Below are 21,016 nucleotides of genomic sequence, written 5' to 3' on the forward strand. Positions count from 1 at the left end.
TCTTTAGTCTTTCTGTATATTTTGTGTACGACTTTGACGAATGATTACCCTCTAAATGTAAGTACAAAAGACACAGTGACATTCCAAAAATCAGTGATGATGTTGTTGATATGTTGCCTATTACTTTATGTAATATAACTTAATAACTCATAAGCAGTGACTGGAGATCTTGATCACACATTTTTTGATGTTCGCCTGTATAAATGGTTCAAAATTATGCATTTGTACCTTTCCACCACTTCATCAGAAGATGAATGAAAAGCTTCTGTTCTCTTCTTTTTTCTTTCAAGAATCTTACACATTTCTATAAACAAGATTGACTCGCAGTTCCACTCCTGATCTTTTGATGGTATTGACCATCAAGTCTCAAGGTACATCTCCACTCCCATCCTTTATAGATCTATTATTAATGTTTATTTTACGTTTAGCAGCTGAAGTAAAAACCCACAATCATAAAGCAATGAATCACTGCTCCTTAATAAGACACCATTGACAGCAAAGAATACGAAGCACTATAATTATCAAAATTTTTTACTAAGTTTTCATAATCCCAACTCTGAGAACACAGTGAGAGAGGATTTGTCGGCTTGTTTATATTACAGTGGTTGCAACGAGAATTGTCTAAAGAAATAAAAATGTCAGAAAATGTTTATAATATGGATCTGTAAAATGTCTATATAAATCTAATAAACTAGGTGAGTATTTAGAATATATCACTATAAGTATACAAATCGTTTAAGTGTTTGTTTATAGTTAAGCACAAAACTGAACAATGGGCTGTCTCTGCCCAAAACGAATATCGAAACATTTTCTAGTGTTGTAAGTCCGCAGGCATACCGTTATTCCACCGGAGTGCTTATGAACACACACACATTATCAGTATTTACTCATAAAACTTTAATATTTAGTTACTTTTCTTCAGACATAAAACAATAATTACAAAATATTTCGTGATGACGAGAAACTCATTTGAAGCAAAAATGTATTCTAAAGACGACAGGTATGGGTATTAAAACTTTAAAATAAAGTACAGAACAACGATTCGCCTTTCTTACGCCATCTTCAGGTTAACAAGAAAGTGAAGATAACGTAAGATGGTTAAAACGTTGTTCTGTACTTTATTTTAACTAAAGTTTTAACATCCACACCAGCTGTCTTTAGAATATATTTTTGGTTCACTTTATTCCAGGTCAGTAAATACTTTATTCTATTTTTGTTTGAGGAACAACTTTGGTATATTTTCTTTCTCTTTTGTAAGAGATTGAATAATATGTAAAATGACATTAAAATGTTAACACGTTAAAATATACTAATATAATTTGTGTGCAGTGTTATTAGTATACTAAAAACTCTTATTCTTAAAACTTGAAACGTAAAATACGTTATATTTTTAACTGTGCCGTAAAAAAAGTTTGAATTTTTTTAGACTTCCCTACAGAACAGTTTTGGAATATTATTCTATTCTTGTTTTAGAAACAGCTTTAACAAAGTTTATTTAGTTTGTTTGTATTTCGTAAAAAAACGGCTTTAATAAATAGTCTTTACTTTGTTTGTATTCTTTAAGAACCAGCCCATGCTCGCCCTATCAGCAGTGGGGGCGTTATAATGTCACGGTCAATCCCACTATTCGTTGGTAAAAGATTAGCCCAAGAGTTGGTGGTGGGTGGTGACTAGTTGTCTTCCTTCTAGTCTTATACTGCTAAATTAGTGACAGCTAGCGCGGATACCCTTCGTGTAGATTCGCGCGAAATTCTAAAGAAACAATTTAACGGACAGAATATATTGTTAGTTCGCTGCAGTCGATATATTATAAACCTTGGAAACTATAATTGCATTTAACATTTATTAATCGGGAAACTACAGATATTTGACCAGGAACGTTTACATATTTCGAACATTACAGACCATTTAAGCTTCAGCGGATTAATCTTGGACGTTAGTATTTCTACGAAGACAGTGTATAACTTCAGCATGTAAAAAACTCATGCGTGATCAGCGAAGAGCAAGCTAGCTCCCATTAAGTGAATTGATGTATATCAGGTCAAAATTAATTCAATTGTCGTGAACCCTTGATAAAATATAAGGAAATTCCAATTTGCATAGAAGGATCAATATTATTTGTAAAACTTTTGTCTATAAATTATTATTTGTAAAACTTTTGTCTATAAATTATTATTTGTAAAACTTTTGTCTATAAATTATTATTTGTAAAACTTTTGTATATAAATTATTTGTAACACTTTTGTATATAAATTATTATTTGTAATAACTGTTATTACAAATATCATATATTTAATACATATTGACATTTAATTAACTTCTAAATCCAAATTACAACTCAACTCAGTTTCTGGTTATATCAAGATGTAATACGTAACATAATAAATTGAAAGCTTGTCCCAGATAAATTATAATACGTAACAAGGGTAAGCATTGCATGACTACAGATGACAGTTACATTGTGCTGTGGCTAGTCACAGCATGACTGTCTAGAGGGCAGCTAGATAGTTCTGTGATTAATCATTGCATAACTGTCTAGAGGAATTTATCTAGTTTCAGAATTAGATTTGGAATTGATTTTATTCATCTAGGTGTGTTAAATATGTAGGAGTTTCTTTATGTGTGTAATATGTGCTATATGTAAGATAGTGAACATATACAAAAGTGGTTGCATACTGTAAACACTATATGACGTGATATGCATTATTATATACAACCTCTGGTATCGGTGATTACATGCGATAGTAGAAACAGTTGATAATACACAGTCTTGCATTATATACAGATCCCGTTATCTGTGAACACCGAACACCGTAATATAAGGAGCTTATTAATTGCACTGGTATGTTACTATCAGGGGCGTAGATCCTGGGGGATACATCCCCCTTCATTTTAGGTGAGGATATGGTGCATACAATCATCCCCCACCTACAGTTTGGTCTGTTGAATTGTTTTATTGCATCACAGGCCTACAAATTGTGTGTTTGTTCTTGTGATTCTCCTGTTCTTACCAATCGAATTACATAATTAGGCCTAGATGTAGGCTTTTTCAGTAACCGAAATGTACATCTTTAATATAGGCGTGCTTCTAAGCTTTTCGATTTAAGCGATAATTCGTATTTGTCAGTAGGCCTAAGTATACATGTAAGTATCGTGGCAACAAGATTACTCCGTGACTGCATGTTTACAGCTTTTAGGTTCACGTAATCAGAGATTACCAATTTGCAAATTGAACAGTCCACATAAGTAGTTGCAAAAATCATTCCCCCCATCAGGTGTAAAAAATCTACGCCCCTGGTTACTATATGCAGAAACTGATTCATGTTATATCAGAGAAGAAGAATAAAGTTTGTGCTTTAAATATTTGGAAAACTAGTCAAATATAGTTTTATTCCTACTTTTTTATGTTTTGTATAATGCCTTGCAAAAGTATTCACCCTGCCTACCAATAATGTCACATTTTGATGAAATATAAATATTGTAAACAATTTTTTAATGAAGTTGCTTTTAGTCACAAATCTAATGATGAAACCTAACAGTTATGTGTGAAGGATGTTGAATGTCAGCAAAATATATAAATTGAAATTTGCTCTCTGCATACATATTCAACCCCTAAGTCAGTACTTGGTGGAAGCACCTTTAACAGCAATTACTGCTGTGATTCTTTTTGTGATAAGTCTCTACCAGTTTTGCACAATAGGATGGTGTAATTAGTGCCCATTCTTCCAACAAAATTGCCTCAATTCTAACTAGTTCACTGGGGAACACTGATAGACTGCAATCTTCAAGTCTTACCATAAATTTTCTATTCAATCCAAATCAGAACTTTGACTGGGCCTCTCCAGGATATCCACTTTCTTCTTTTGAAACCACATCAGTGTAGCTTTGACCTTGTGTTTCTGGTAATTTGTCTTAGTAGAATGTTAATTTTTCAACCCACTTTTAGATTCTTGGCTGACTCAAGCAGGTTTTCCTCTAGGATTTATCTGTTCTTTGCACCATCCATCTTCACCTCAGCCTGAAAAGCTTCCCAATCTTTTGTGATGAGAAACAACCCCCATAACATGATGTTGTTGACACCATGCTTGACATTTGAGATTGTGCTAATTAGGTGATGTATTGTGTTGTGCTTGCACCAGATGTAATGCTTTGAACTGAGACTAAATAAATCAATTTTGTCTAATCTGACTACAAAACCTTCCAACACGTGTCTGCAGTATTTTCTACATGCTTTATTGCAAACTCCATATCAGGATAATTCTTTTATAGCAATAGCTTCTTTCTTGCTCTTCATCCATACTAATCAGTTCTGTAGAGGGACTGGAATATTGTCGATGTATGAACACTGACTTCCATCTCAGACATGATACTTTGTAAATCTTACAAAGTTAATGTTGGCTTATCCAGCTGCTTAATTTGGAAGGATGGCTCAATCTGGATAGTTACTGAGTGGTATGAAGCACATTCCACTTCTTAATGATGGACTTCACCATACTCAAAGAGATAATCAATGATTTTGAATTTTTCTTGTAATCATCACCTGATCTATGCTTCTCCACCACCTTGTCCCAGTCTTATTTGGAAATCTCCTTGGTTTTCATTTGATTACACACAGACAAGAGACCATTACACTAACTTTGCAACCTTTCATATTAATCTTTTGTACCTGAACTGATTTAAGTTGACCATAGGAAAGGGGTTGAATATTTATGCAATTGAGAATATTTTAATTTTCTTTGAAAATCTAACCTACTTACATAATAGCATTATTTTTAGCTTTTTTCTGTTTAGATTAAATTTTGTATATTCTAAATATAAAGTCTTATTTAGACTTTTCAGATGGCAACAAAATGTGGAAACTTTACAGGAGATAAATACTTCTGCAAGACACTGAAGTTAAAATTATTAGTATTCTTTCTATTTTATTTTTTCAGTCATATAAGATGTGTAGTTCACTGGGCTTCATTAATGATTAACATAATTTCAGTATTTCTCTGTCAGCAATTCATCACACGCTTTCACTTATGTTGGTTTCATTTTGAGCTATATGGGTTACTTTGGTTCAAGTTTCTGGTTTTCCAGGTAAATAGGAGTCACTCTGGCAGGTTTGAAGGCTCTGTAATGAGGGAAATCAACATTTTATGTACACTGTGTGAAATAGTTAAGATACTGTGTTACTTTACATACAAACATTATGGTTACTATAACTTTAGTGAACTGGTGTAGAACTGTTTTATTAGCACACACATTTTGTTTACTTGATGTAAAATATTAATGTCAATTTCTGACAATTATATTTAGTGCAACATGCACATACATGCAGTAAACGAGCTTTGAAGAAAAAAAATAAAGCTTCAGAACACTTACGAGTATGGAGAGTTTGGTACACCAACAACCATTAACTGATTTTCTTTAATGTATATCCGCCACATGCTCTGTTTAAGCAAATATATTTTTGTTATTTGGAAAAGGTATGTGGTACTTAATTTGTTAATTGTTTGTGATTTAAAAAAAAAACTGTTTAAACATCACAGATAAATTTACTAATCTTTTAAAGTCCATGTGAAATATATTTTTTTGGTTTTGGTTTCTAAAGTAAATGGACTCTATAATTATTTTTATTATTTAATTGTTCTGAATTTATGCTGTTGTGATTGCAGTTTTACCAAGTATCCGATGTCCAAGACATGTTGAGCAGACACAGGAAATTATCTATACTGTCAAAGATGTAAATTAATTGTAAAAATATTAATGTATCAGTCTATACCATAAATAAAAGAGTAGCCCTTAAGAGAAAATCACAATTAAAATACAGCAACATATTATTTTACTTGTAAAAAGTTTGATAAGACTCAGACATTTAATCAGAGAAGCTCTCCATCACAGCTATAATACCACATTACACAAAACATCTCTTAAAACAAAGCTTTGTTATGAAAATTACCTGCAACTGCATCAGAACATGTGTTGTCAAGTTATTAATCATGTAAATTATTTACTATAAATAACATTTTTCATAATTTTTTTAAAAGAGAAGGGTGAGATATATTAAAATAACTCACTTTATGATGACCTCTGGCATCTAAGTCCCATATCCTGAAGCACTTTAAAGGAAGTATATATTTTGATAAATGAACCTTATGCTATTAAATGGATAGTAATTTTGTTACAAATACAGTTTACAGCCAACTTGTACAACTAAAAGGAATGTAGAGTATCATCAAATCCAAATTCAGAATACTAATATCAAAACACTAACAAAACCTCAGCATTCCCAAATATCTGACCCTGAGAAATCTACATTATTATTACTTGCATTCAGAGAATTTGAAGATGTACTTTCATAATTATCATTTAATGGAAATCCAAAACCATACATGATATAAGCAAGAAACAGTAAAAATACAGATAGAAATATGTCTATTGACAAAATAATTGCTTAAAACAATTCAACTTTGAAAAATATGTGAACAAAATGTCAGTATTGTTTGTAAACTTTGATTAATGTGGTTGTTTAAAGCTTTTTAAAATATAAATTTGTTTTCTATTCACATAAAATACGAAAGTTTTAAGGTTTCATAAATTATTCCAAAACTGTTTCAGATTACTTACTTTTGCAACTTCTAACCAAGTGGTAAAATCTTTAGGTGTGTTCATCTTTATAAACATTATATATACTTCCCCCTGCAAGTCAGAAATGACAAAAAAATGTTAAGATTACATTTGATTAAGATTATCAAATTATGTTCTGTATTAACTTTATATTTACATTTGATGTTTTCACCTTTAAAAAATATTTTTGTAGGCTCCCAAAAGGGCACACTGGAGTATGAATACACCAAGTTGATTATAATTTTGTATCTCAGAATGGCTGGTATGAGTATTATCACTTTTATTGATAAGCAGAGAACAACGTTTTGACCTTCCTAGGTCTTCTTCAGGTTAACCAGAAGTGTTTAGACCCATACCAGCCATTCCAAGATGCATTTTTATTTCAAGTTGGTTTCTCATCATCAAGAATGATTATAATATTGTCCTCTAGGTTAAGAACAAAATCTTACTTGGACCAACAAGACCCACATTATCTTTATTAATATCTGACACTTTGAATGTTTTTACCTAAATGTTTGATAAGTAACATAATGTCATTAATAATAATGTATGGAACACCATCTGAGACAAAAAAACAGGTGTTTGTAACACTTCTGTATACAATATGCATCATTTATTGCTCACTTCAGAAACACTCAATAAAGAGACAGCTACAAAAGCTCTAGGCACGATGAGGTGCTTGGTCAGAAGTAATGACATAAACTCACCTAGAGAGATGCAATGTTTCTAACAATAATTTCTTGTTAAAATTGTATTAAAGGCAAGTTAAAGTAAATATACTTTTATAAACACCAAGTGCATACCTTAGTCTCTGGTATAAAGTTTTCTTCACAAGGTGATTTGCTGTGATCCAAAACTATTCCAGTTCTGTAAAAACCATATCACATGAAATTTATTTTTCTTATTTAATACTAAATGCCAAAATTAATATAACAAATAAAACCATAGGCTTAAGCAATATCTAAGCACATTTGAATGACAATGATGTCAGTCAAAGAGAAATGTTACAAATTATGTAGTTTAATTCAAGAACTTTTAAGTAAGGTTTGTTCCTGTTTGCCATACTAACATATCTAAAACTGAAACATATGATTTGGGAGATATATTATCAATACTGACCTGTGGGTAGCAAAAAAAGATTTATAAGTGTAACAATGAGAGTATTTTAGTGACATAATTATCAATATCAATGATTTAACTGAAAATGTCCATAACAGCCCTTTAAAAGGAACAGTTTAAATAATTTGACTTCACATTTTGACAGTGCCTACAATTCTGAGTTATATAAACAGAGTTATATAAATAGATTTAATGTTTAATTTAATTCTTCACAAGAAGAAAATAACCATCAGAAAATCATATCTAATCTTAATCTTTCTATTATTAATCTTATGTAATTATCATATGTACTGGGTGTTTCTAACTTTCACTGACCTGATTCAACTTCTCTTACCTTAATAGTTCCTCAAGTAGAATTTCATAATTGTCTTTCCTGAGGCTAGTATGAATCAGAGAAAAGAACTATGGTTGAAATGATTTAAGTTATTTCAACTGTTCATGGTAAAGCATAATGTAACACATCTTCATAGACTTCCTTCATTTGGATTAAACTCTGTTAATTATAATCATTATACCAGTATGTACAAATATTGCTTATTATGTCTTTGGAATGTAATATACTAAAATATTGTGCATATTATATATTTATAAAGGTTATGGTGAACCAAGATGATATCAATCTGAGTACCAGTATGTAGTAATCTTCCATATTATCTTCTTTATACAGAAAAACAAGATGATATCAATCTGAGTACCAGTATGTAGTAATCTTCCATATTATGTTCTTTATACAGTAAAACAAGATGATATCAATCTGAGTACCAGTATGTAGTAATCTTCCATATTATGTTCTTTATACAGTAAAACAAGATGATATCAATCTGAGTACCAGTATGTAGTAATCTTCCATATTATGTTTTTTGTACACTAAATAAAACAAGATAATATCAATCTGAGTACCAGTATGTAGTAATCTTCCATATTATGTTTTTTGTACACTAAATAAAACAAGATTATATCAATCTGAATACCAGTATGTAGTAATCTTCCATATTATGTTTTTTGTACAGTAAAACAAGATGGTATCAATCTGAGTGCCAGTATGTAGTAATCTTCCATATTATGTTTTTTGTACACTAAATAAAACAAGATGATATCAATCTGAATACCAGTATGTAGTAATCTTCCATATTATGTTTTTTGTACACTAAATAAAACAAGATGGTATCAATCTGAGTACCAGTATGTAGGAATCTTCCATATTATGTTCTTTATACACTAAATAAAACAAGATGATATCAATCTGAGTACCAGTATGTAGTAATCTTCCATATTATGTTTTTTGTACACTAAATAAAACAAGATGATATCAATCTGAGTACCAGTATGTAGTAATCTTCCATATTATGTTTTTTGTACACTAAATAAAACAAGATGATATCAATCTGAGTACCAGTATGTAGTAATCTTCCATATTATGTTTTTTGTACACTAAATAAAAGAAGATGATATCAATCTGAGTACCAGTATGCAGTAATCTTCCATATTATGTTCTTTATACAGTAAAACAAGATGATATCAATCTGAGTACCAGTATGTAGTAATCTTCCATATTATCTTCTTTATACAGAAAAACAAGATGATATCAATCTGAGTACCAGTATGTAGTAATCTTCCATATTATGTTTTTTGTACACTAAATAAAACAAGATAATATCAATCTGAGTACCAGTATGTAATAATCTTCCATATTATGTTTTTTGTACACTAAATAAAACAAGATTATATCAATCTGAATACCAGTATGTAGTAATCTTCCATATTATGTTTTTTGTACACTAAATAAAACAAGATGGTATCAATCTGAGTACCAGTATGCAGTAATCTTCCATATTATGTTCTTTATACAGTAAAACAAGATGGTATCAATCTGAGTACCAGTATGTATGTCAATCTGGCTACTGGTATGTAGTAATCTTCCAAATATTTCTTTACAGTAAAATAAGTTAGTATCAATCTAGGTACCAGAACTAGTAATATTCCATTTTATATTTTTGATAAAGGTTACAATAGAAGAAGATAATGTCAGTGTAAGTATTAAAATGAGAGAACTCAACATGGTTTAATAAGTGGTATCTCACCTGTCTATATCTTTAATCTGGATGTTAGGGTGAGTATTAAAGGCATGTTTTTTGAAATATACATCTTGAAAGTAAGAGTTCATGTTCAGTCCTGAAGAACCAAAATGGTATGTCCTAGATATGTCAGGGATAATACATTCTCGTCCTTTTCTGATATCTGGCAGTCTCATCCACATGTCCCAATCCCACAGCTATATGTGTGTAAAAAAACGAAGTTTGGGCAACTTGTTTGTTCAGAGTAAAATCTAGACATATATTGGTTTTGATTTTGTCTGTCAGATTGCTAACAAAATAAGTAATAAGTATGGTTCTTGACAAAATAAATAATCAAATTTAAATACAAAACAAAAGAGCGATAGTATTTTACTTTTTAATGCAAATATGAACACTGTACATTTGTCTTTTTTTTTCTTCTAATTAATGAGCTTAAATTCCAGAAAATATGTGTATAGCAATACCTCACACAATGCAGTTTCAATCAGTACAGGATTCACTACAGTGCAGTTTATAATTTGCAACTGATGATTCAATTAGAATTCAATAATTCACTATAATGCCGCTATATTTTTAAGACCTGGGGCCCTTTTTATTATGGCTGACATTTTTCTAAAATTTTCTAGAATGATCTTCACAAATTTGCATCACTTGTTTATTCAAGATCTTTCTGCAAACCTATACAATTTGCATGTGCATTTATATACTGTACAGTATAAATCTGAACAACACTTGTTTTCAACAGCAGTCTAAGTTTGGCTTTCTCTTCTCAAGCATAGGTGTATCCTTTTTGCAATCTTTTCACAGTGATCCCTTTGTTGTGAGTGAAAAAAGAAAGTGTGATTATACCGATTCAAAGAAACGTAAATGACTGACATCAGAACAGGAACCTGAAATCATCAAATGCCATGAAGAAGGTGTTTCATTTGCCAAACTCACACTAGACAAAGGAATAAATGAATCATCTGTGAGAAGAATTGTAAAAGAAAAACATAAGTACAAAGAGTATGGAATGGCTACCAATGTTTTTACCTCAAAAACAATAATAAAGAAAAGGAGCTCTCTAATGTAAGTCAAACGGAAATTCAAATGAAAGTTACGAGTCTTTTCATCACCCTTAAAGAAACATAATGGAAGAAAACAATGGAGAAGAGACAACTAATGAAATATTTTCAACAACCTGTGGCTGATTCTTTCATTTAAAAAAACTCTAAGGTATTCATAATGTTCACATTGTAGGCGAAAGTTCAAGTGCAGACAAAGATGCTGCTGAAAAATTTCCTAATGAATTTATAAAAATTATTGAAAAAGATAACCAGATTTTTAATGTTGATGAAACGTGTTTATTTTGGAAAAAAATCTTTCTAGAACTTTTCTATCAGAAAATGAAAAAAACTCAGCCAAGGTGTCAAAAGATCGTTTGACACTTTTGTTAGGCAGAAATGCAACTGGATTTTAAATTAAAATTCATGTTTATGTATCGTGCGGAAATCCCTCAGGCACTCAGCAGCTGTGCAAAGAAGGCTCTTCCAGTTGTTTGGCGATAAAATAAAAAGCATGGGTCACAAAAACTTTGTTTGAAGACTGGTTAAAAAGTTATTTTTGTCATGCAGTTGAACATAACTGCAAAGAAAACAACTTGAACTTTAAAGCTTTGTTGTTATTAGATAATGCACTAGGCCATCTGATGGGACTTTGTGACTTTAATTAAAATGTCAAAATTCATTTTCCTCCAATCAATACAACATCTCTACTGTAACCAATGGATCAAGGTGTCATTGCGACATTTAAAGCTTATTATTTCAGGCGAACTTTTTCTCAAGCAATAAAGACTACAACTAGAGAAGCTGCATTATCTTTGACCGAATTCTAGAAAAATTACAACATCAGAAATGCTATCGAAAACATCAGTGAAGCATGGCTTGAAGTTGCTGAGAGTAACATGAGATCAGCGTGGAAGCACATTTTGCCTCACTGCGCAAGCGAAACCTGTGGCTTTGAGTCTGAAATTAAGGATGTTTCTGAAGACGTCATTAAAATTGTACACAACCTTGGATTTGAGTCATTGGAAGTGGCTGATGTTCTGAGTGCATTGACACACATTCTCAAGCTCTTGATAATGATGCACTCCTTATTTAGACCAAAATCGGGCATATGAGGAGGAAGAAGGAGAAATTCCAGAGTGTAACAAAGTGCTAGTGAAGAGCAGGAAAGTAATTTCCATTACAGGAACTTGAAAAAATGTTTAGAGCAGTGGAAATTGCAATAGACGTAATTATGAATCATGATCCAGACACAGAGCATAGCATTAATGCCCTACAAGCATTAGAAAATGCTATTCGATGTTACCGAAAAATCCATGAAGAAAAGAAGAAAACGAAAATGGTGCCACTTAGATTAGATAGATTTTTCTTTAATCAGTAAATGCTCACAGTTTTCACTTTTCCAAAATAAAATTTTCATTGTTTTAATTTTTCAAAACAAAGTTTATCAATTAATTTTGTTTTTATTTGTGTTTATTATATTTTTCTAACTAATCAGGCTTAATTATTTCTACTGTGAAGAAATTCCTTATGACACTCACATATTACTATTTTTCCTATTGAAATTATTCCCTTTTCAGTGCTGATTCAATCAATGCAGTAGTTTTTCCAACACATTAACTGCACTGTGTGAGGTATTCCTGTATATATTTATTTTGTAACTGTTGTTACGTAAAAACAACATGGAGAACATGAAAAACAAGGAAGTAAAACACAGTAATTAAAATGCAAAACACAACAAGAAAGAAAGTTTGATAAATTAATAGAACATATAACATTTTCAATTATGAAAAATAAGTATATTAACTAAACCAAACATGTTATAATTAACAAATAAAAAAATCTGAATAAAGTAGAAACAGAACTTAAAATGTAACATTCAAAGAAGATTCTAACCTTCTCTGGAGTTGGCCATCTTGGTTCTAACTCTTCCTTGTATAAAATTCGTTTTAAGATCCAACCTAATCCTGGCATAGTTTCAACTCGATACAAGAGACTTGGGTCACCAGTTGTATGTTCATAGCCCTGAAAATAGACCTCAGTATTTCAGAAGTTGTGTGGAAAATTGAAGCATATCTGTTAGTAGGTTTTGTTCAAAATTCAACAACTACTTCTCCAACAGCCATAAACATTCTGTGACACTGCAGTGGTTCATAATTTCCATCATGTTTAAAACTGTTTCTGAGCTTGTTTTTGTTTGTATAAGTAACTGACAAAAAATAGCACAAGATATTTTTATATATTAGTTTCACACTTCACTCTTTTTTTTTATAATAATGTTATAAGAATAATATTTTATATTAACATTCACAAAATATTTACCAAGTCCAGCATTATAATTTCCTAAAGTTTCACTCTACATGTATGATAAAATTTAAACATTGTAATATGTAGACTAATAACAAATTTTTAGATGCCAACTAAAAGTCTCATGATTTTGTTATAAACTCTATAGATTAAAACATATTATTCCCTCTAGAAGTCAATGCAGTGAACCAGACTTTCAAACATTTATGTATTTACTATTAATGATCAACTATACAAGATGAGCCTTAACCTATGTTGTTCATAAGGAAGTGTATTTACCTGGTCATTCCAAGCTGAGATACAGTACAATGAATCATCCTCATCTAACAATGGTAATGTCTGACTGAAATAGCTAGAATAACAGGGGTTTTATTACATAAGCATGAAATTCATAAATAATATAATCAGAGATGCCAACTGTTTCAAATGACTGAGTGTAATGACTGTAGACAGAGCCCTTTATCATTTGCAGCTACTAGGCCTGACCAATGTCTCTATAAATTTAAAAACATTATTTTAAATTATGTCTTTTATTTAGTTCAGAGTAACAAACATACTGGTATAACAACATTGAACATGAACAAACAGTAAGCAGAAAAAGCCTTTGTGTAAGGACTAGTTTATATCATGTTTATGGCACTTATTGTAATAGTTTTGTAGCTGTTGCAGACTTTGCTTTCATGAAAATGTCTCTGGATGTTGGGAGTTACAACAACATTGTCCATTTGACTGCATACACATCTTGTGTGTTATAATACTGCTCAAAACTGAGGTGCTCAAGTTTGGTCTGAACTTGCTTTTGTTTTTAGTCACTAAACTAAATATTCTTGCACTGTCAGCATTAGAATGGAAGATTGTAATAATTCCAAGCATAACCCTACACGGAATGTCATATTTCTGGTTGCCATTTCCATTCTTAACTGTAGACAGTTGAACCCAAAACTTGTCAACATTAAACTGAAGGACAGTTTCTGAGAAAGTATGAATTTGATAGTTCAAATATTGCCCTTCCAACTTGTCAATAGTGTTGTGCTCATGTGTATTGACAAGGACAGGATACCTGTCTGTGAAGAAGCGTAGAGAAGAGAAATCTTTGCTGACTTTCAGTTTCGGATCAGCAACCTCTGCATGAATCAGAAGTTCATCATTTAGAGGGAAATGTTTCATCATGTAATTTGTAGCCGCAATATAGTATTTCTTGACACTGGTGTAGAAGCTGATCAGGTCCAGGTCCCTTTCATATTTAACAATGCATTCCTTGGCAGCATTTCCAATAGAAACTGCCTCATCAGATTTGTATAATGATTCATTGTTGTAGTCAAGTTCAGTGATGTTGCTTCAAGATATTCTGGCTTGATGTATCTGACAAGTATATTTTTAACTTGTGTAATCAGAGTTCTAGGTATAATATGTATGCAAGGTTCTTCTCTTTGCAATATCAAATTGGCTTACTCAAATAGAGGAATTGCAGACTGAAGAAAAAGACAAAATAACAAGTTTATTTTGTTGTCCAAGAAAACTGTTAACTTACCTAACTTGTTCTGCACATAACTTTTCTTGGTTACTTCCTTGCTAGCCTTCGTTTTCTTCTCTTTTTTTCATTTGTTGTCTCTTCTTCAGTTCTAGGTCAGACTGTCTAAACATATATTGAGTTATATAAATGTTTCTTTGTCTGCTTTTCCCATGGAATTTTCCTCTTTGTCAATTCGTGATCCAAAAGCTTGAAAATATTCTCTCCCATTAAAGCTTCTTTTCATTCCACCATTGTCAAAAGAGAACAAACAATTTTTCAAAGCAAAGGGTCAAGATATCGTACAACCACTGGACACAGTGTTGAGTCATCCATGTTTGTGGATCTATCTGTGGCTAAACTGTAAACACTGTTAGTAAGTATGCTTGAAATCATTTTGTCATCTTCACAACCCAACATTTGCACAATGGCTGTAGTTTTGGTTCTAGCACAGCCATATTTTTTCGCTATATCAGAGTCTCAAAACATTTTTCTGAATAGATGTCCTGCATGATCGGCTACAGCTCAGGGTAAATTATGAGCAATGACAAATTGCGTGAACATCACTTCTGAATTTATGGTTTCATATTCTGAATTCTTACTGATAAATGTCGTTATCTGCATTGGTTTTGTCTTCGCCACAGCCTTTTGTTGGTGAGATGCCAATTTTGTATATCTGGAACAATAATTTATCCCACCATGCACCACAAAAAAATCGATGTGACAAACTATACAAAACGCACGACTGTCACTGACTTTTGATGCAATGACCGGATATTTTGCACTATACTCTTTCTTAAATTTTTGATTCACAGTTTTAGTCCTTTTAAACAAGACAATCTGGTGAACGAGGCCTCTTTTTTTTTGCATCTTGTGAACAATCACATTGGTGTTTCTATGCTGCTTAGAAAACGAGAAATACCCATCTACGCAAGCACTGATTGGCTGACAAGCACTGATGACGTAACTATGGATTTTCCCACGAACCCAGTATTGAGAAACACCGCATTCAAACTATTGGTAGACGTCAAAGATACAAATACATGTATATATTTTTTATTATTTCAAGCACAAACATGATTATTGCAAGTAGCCATTTGGACTATGTCTTTTATTTATTATCAAAATTTATTTGTATCTCACTAGAAATTTTCTTTTCACCCCTTTCAAGCCCTGGGGGAACAATTTATCACTTTATTGTATAGACCTATATAATATATAATAACTTGGGAGTTGCAACAAGTCGTAATATTTGTCTGTATGAGCATATAGTCGTAATGTATACACCAAAATCGTAATGATTACGCCAAATCGTTAGGGTTGGCATCTCTGTTATATTTATATTATCTATTGTAATGTACAATTTTAAGTTGAGGAAAAAAAAAAGTTTTGTTGTCAACAGATATTAATCTCCCCAGTAATATCCTCACAAATGACCTGCATTATTCCAACAAGCACTGGTTATTCGATTCATCAATTGAACCTTTGTCTTCCAAAATTTTAACCAAACAGAGAGAGTGTTCAATAGCCTGAATATGTAAATAAGAATGGTATTATTTCTCCAAATATTATTAAAAATACATCAAATATTGCCAAAAATAAAATAAATATATACAGATGGATAAAAATAAGAGGATAAATTCTTAACAAGTGCAGTTTTTTAAAGATAGCTTAGCAGATACATACATATACGTTTGATGTTTTGAAACATCACAAACATGCTGATACACAGTAGTGCGTTAACGAGACCTACCTGAAAAAATCAGGAGAGACATCCAGGTCTTCTTCTATAACAATACCATACCTGGCTTGCTGTGATGAAATATATATTGGGACTATATATTAGATACTTGACAATACAAAGCTAATTTTCATTATTCTTAACCTAAAAGAAGAAATTTAAAATTTAAAAACGTACAATTCAGGATTTATTGGAAATTTTGTTTATGTTCAAAATCTAGCAGATAGTAAAGTATTGGCTCTCAAGTGAATTCTTTTATGGATTCAAGATGATTCAGACTTGTTGCAAAATACAGTAATTCAATTATTTTAATTTAACATTACACAGTAGTTCATAAATAAAAGAAACAACTGAAGTTCATGTGTCAAGAGTCTAACTAACAGAATCCCTGAAATTCTAAATACCATCACTTCCTATTGCCACAACCATGTGCTTCAAAGAAGGAAATTCCCCTTTTTATTTTATATAAGCACATCAGCAGCAGTTGATAAAAAATTCATTAAATACATATTATCACCAAATAGAGAAATAAAGTGGACAGGTAAGCATGATGGACTATGCAAATACAGAACTTATAAATTCCTTTCTTAAATACATTTAAAGATCAATTTCTGACAATGGTATACTTAAATTGTTTGCATATAATTATCACACAAGATGTTTACTGTGGGATAGTTCATTGATTCTATAGTTATGACTTAATCACTTACGTAAAGTTTAGTTACAGACTGGGTACAAAATGTTAAGATTTATTAAAAATAATACAAGTTTTGACAGCAGTAATAATGAACCAGGAAAAAGTGCAAGATGATAAACTAATTTAAGGATTATTCAAAGTAACAATAACAATGAAATATCACTAAAATACAAAATAACAATTAAGTAACTATTAGCAACAGTATCTTTTAACAAGTAAAATATGTTACACTTTATAGTTTTACATATCTCTAACCTAACACCCCTATCTCTCACATTCATCAATCTAAATTCAAGTCTTAAGACTTTTTATTGTTTTGCCAGACCACAAGTTTGCATGTCAAGTAATTGATTGTTTGACATTTATTTTACACAATTAATAATAAACTTTGTATCCATACATCACCAATAGGAGAAACAACATTCCATTTTTTAATATAAAAATGACTTCTTTAATATTTAATGCTCACTAGGATTTAAGATAAATATAAATATAATTGAACTAAATCATGGCAAAAAAATTTAAATAATAAATAATATCATAGCTAAATATAAAATAGAAACTGCTATTTCTCAAACATACTAGTTACTATCAAAATTTTCCAATTCAAAACTCAGTTAGTCTAGGCATAATCAATGTTTACACAATTCATACCATTGTCATACAGTAACAGCATATAATTACACTTATTGAATAAACTTATAATCATAATTAAAATAATTAATCAGCAAATATTAAAATTAGAAAATAACACAACATCTGTCAACTTCTGTAATAAGAAACAAACAACACTACAAGATGCTGTTAAGCAATAACTATTTTTGAAATAATAAAATCTCTCACTAAGAATTTACTTGCTAAAATTATATTTACTTTTCGTATGTCTGTTTTAAAGTGTTACTTTTATATTATTTTATACTATTGGTTCTAAAAAATGTAATTTATTGTATAATGTCTTAAACCTGAACAAGCAATAAATCAAACCTACAGGAAACAGGTTAAAGGTTGCTGTAAGACTAGCTTTGTAATGCTGGGAGATTCGAGCATTTTGGCTCCAATTGGTGTGTGCTAAAATAAATCAAAACATCTATTTTACACACAGATTCAGTGGAACTATTTCTGATAGTTTTCATACCTTAAACCTTATGGTAGCTTTACTTTCAATTCAATGAACACTAGTAATAAATCTGGTTTATATATGTTTTTGAGGATCTTTATCTTGACAGTGAAATTGGATTTTGTAACATACTCAATTATAAATGTTTATATATTTTAAAAATAGTACCATATTATTATTTTCAAATTCAAAACTTGTAATTATATACAAATATTTTAAATCAGCACTATAAACGAATATATGAATATGATGAAGCATTCTCTTTTTTCTGGATTAAAATAAAAATTTATAATGTATAAAATGGGATGAAATGATAAAAATACTAAACACGAAGCAAAGTTGTACCTGAGTTCACTCAGCATTATCACACAGTGATCTTGGGTGAACTTCACATGAATATTACGCTGTTTTTAGTTATCATTTACATTTCAGGGTTAATTCTTGAATTAATTCTAAATGTTTATGTTAAATATTAAAAGCAAAATATGACTTTTTGTAAAATTAACACTATTAAAAACGTTAATTTTTGCCAATACAACTATAAATATTGAACAATTTAAAACTCAGTAAACAACGAAAACTTCCAAGCATACTACCTGAATTCCTTTTAGACCAAACAACTTTGTCACCTCCAATGGCTCCTAGAAAAGAGAAATATCTATGAATTATTTCGCTATAAAGAATATGAGTTCTTACATAAAATAAGATAAAACTCTTACACAGAAAACAGTTGTATGAAACTTAAAATAAACGAGCTTCTGCAATTTTTGCATGGCTATATGACGATATTGGCTTAGTTTGAAAGTTACTCAATGTTCCTTTGTTAAAAATACCTTGCAGTAGTTCAAGTGTATAGAAATCAATATTGAGTAATTCTTATGTATTTTCTAATTAGGTGGCTTAGTGAAAAACCACTTTATTTCACGTTACTTACTTCAAAGTAGCCATCTATAAAAACTGTAACCATCTTTGGATTACATCCACGAGCAGATAGTAGAGATCGAAGCATTCTAGGAAAGCAAGATGTCAGATAATTATAACATTTTTCTAAAGGTGAATAAATGTTGGCATGACATCTTTACATATGAAATAAAAGGTTATTCCATCTATTTAAAAAATATGAATTATGAATAATTTTCATCTATAGTTATGGACTACTTTTTAAACAATATTTGATGTAAATAGTTATTATAAAGATACTAAACTTATTATAGAATGTATGAAGCTAAGAATATTTTGAGTTATTCAATTTAGACAAATAGAATAGATACATATTTTGTCAGTTTCTCCATTGTTAAAATAAAGTAACTTGGAATGGTTATATGTTGAACTTTTAAACTATTTTCAGGTGTAATAAAGAAGAAAACTAGAAGTGACTATAAGTCTAACTTTCCTCACTTTTCAAATAAAAAAATGTTAATTGTCTACATCTGTTAAATTATTTTTCTTTCCTAGTTTAAAATAATTATAAGCTACAGACAACTATGGATCAGATTTGGAAATTTCTCATTTTAACTTTACAAACTAGAGACAGATTCTAATTATGAATAGTTCTGATTTAAAAGTAATATACATTTCCAAAATTGATTGACTAATGAACACTTAATGTCACTTTATATTTTGAATTTGTCACTTTATTACCATGATACACTAAGAATAAAGGACTAAGTTAATTTATTCACAAATAATAAAATAATAGACTACAATCATACCTGTACAAATAATGAGGTCTGTTGCTGGCAACAACTGCAATAGGTACATCATAGACTTTATTGTCTGGCAGCTGAAAGAAAATATATTAGCATCACACATGAACTATTGATTCTTAAAATAAAATAAAACTATTCTAGATAAACTAAGCTTATAACAGTATAACTTATAATAGAGTGAAAATAACTGATTTTATACAAGTATTTTTACATGAGGATGTGGCATACAGATATATGTTTTCTAACTACTTTCAGTGATATTAGACATTTTGAAATACAGACTATTCTGTAAATTTTCTTGTTGGCTCTGCTACTATCAGCAGATCTACCCAATATATATGTACATAAGTCAGTTTTACTTGTAATTATCTCAGAAGCTTAATTTCACAAAAAAGTATAAAAAAACTGAAAAATGGTTAACTCCAAAAGAAATGTTTAACATACGAAACTAGGGGGTTGAAAAAGAAACTAAATCAGTCAAATTACACACAATGTAATCACGTGATCAATTTAGTATAATTACAAATACTATTTTAACATTTTATATGATTATGAATTCAACTGTTCAGATATAAAGACTGAAGAAAGTGACTCAAAATACCTCAAGACTTTGTTATAATGTTCAAAATGGCTACTGATACACCACTTCAAAATGAAGTTACTTTGATCAATATGAATCCAAACACCACCATAATGTTCAAAGTGATTACAGACTTACTGGTTCAGGGTTAAAGTTTAAAGGTGCTGGGTCAGTACAGCTACAGACACTACCATAACCTTCAATGTGATTACAGAATGACCGACGCCTTTCATTTTCTTCTGTCTCAGGCCAACCACACTCACTATCTGAACAAAATAAAACATTAACAATTGTTGATCAAACATAAAAGTGCTTATAAAATTCAACACAATGTAGTTTATGCCACTTGGTGAATGATTGGTTTTTTCCTAACATTTGAATGTTAAATGTAAACACATCAATGACAATTTCAAGGTAATAGTCTCCACAAATTGAGAACATTTCCTGACTAATCTGAGATGAACAGTTTTATTATTTTCACAATGAAACAACATTCAACTGTATTT

The 21,016-nt window shown here is 30.5% G+C and overlaps 1 pseudogene across 1 annotated transcript in view; it reads right to left on the bottom strand.

The window, feature by feature from the left end:
* Window positions 1–4,899: 4,899 nt before the first annotated feature.
* The window catches only part of LOC143223642 (protein O-linked-mannose beta-1,2-N-acetylglucosaminyltransferase 1-like), a 39,393-nt pseudogene continuing 23,276 nt past the window's right edge, over window positions 4,900–21,016 (bottom strand). Inside the window, exons 9-23 of the transcript XR_013012989.1 lie at window positions 20,649–20,776; window positions 19,934–20,004; window positions 19,156–19,231; window positions 18,818–18,862; window positions 18,093–18,172; window positions 16,420–16,478; window positions 13,436–13,508; window positions 12,746–12,874; window positions 9,813–10,003; window positions 8,066–8,110; window positions 7,416–7,479; window positions 6,613–6,684; window positions 6,063–6,104; window positions 5,368–5,435; window positions 4,900–5,116 (exon numbers count right to left, since the gene is read on the bottom strand). The product of XR_013012989.1 is annotated as a protein O-linked-mannose beta-1,2-N-acetylglucosaminyltransferase 1-like (transcript). The remainder of the gene's footprint in view (window positions 5,117–5,367; window positions 5,436–6,062; window positions 6,105–6,612; window positions 6,685–7,415; window positions 7,480–8,065; window positions 8,111–9,812; window positions 10,004–12,745; window positions 12,875–13,435; window positions 13,509–16,419; window positions 16,479–18,092; window positions 18,173–18,817; window positions 18,863–19,155; window positions 19,232–19,933; window positions 20,005–20,648; window positions 20,777–21,016) is intronic.

Source organism: Tachypleus tridentatus, chromosome 8, assembly GCF_004210375.1.
Source record: "Tachypleus tridentatus isolate NWPU-2018 chromosome 8, ASM421037v1, whole genome shotgun sequence".
In the NCBI taxonomy this organism is placed as follows: domain Eukaryota; kingdom Metazoa; phylum Arthropoda; class Merostomata; order Xiphosura; family Limulidae; genus Tachypleus; species Tachypleus tridentatus.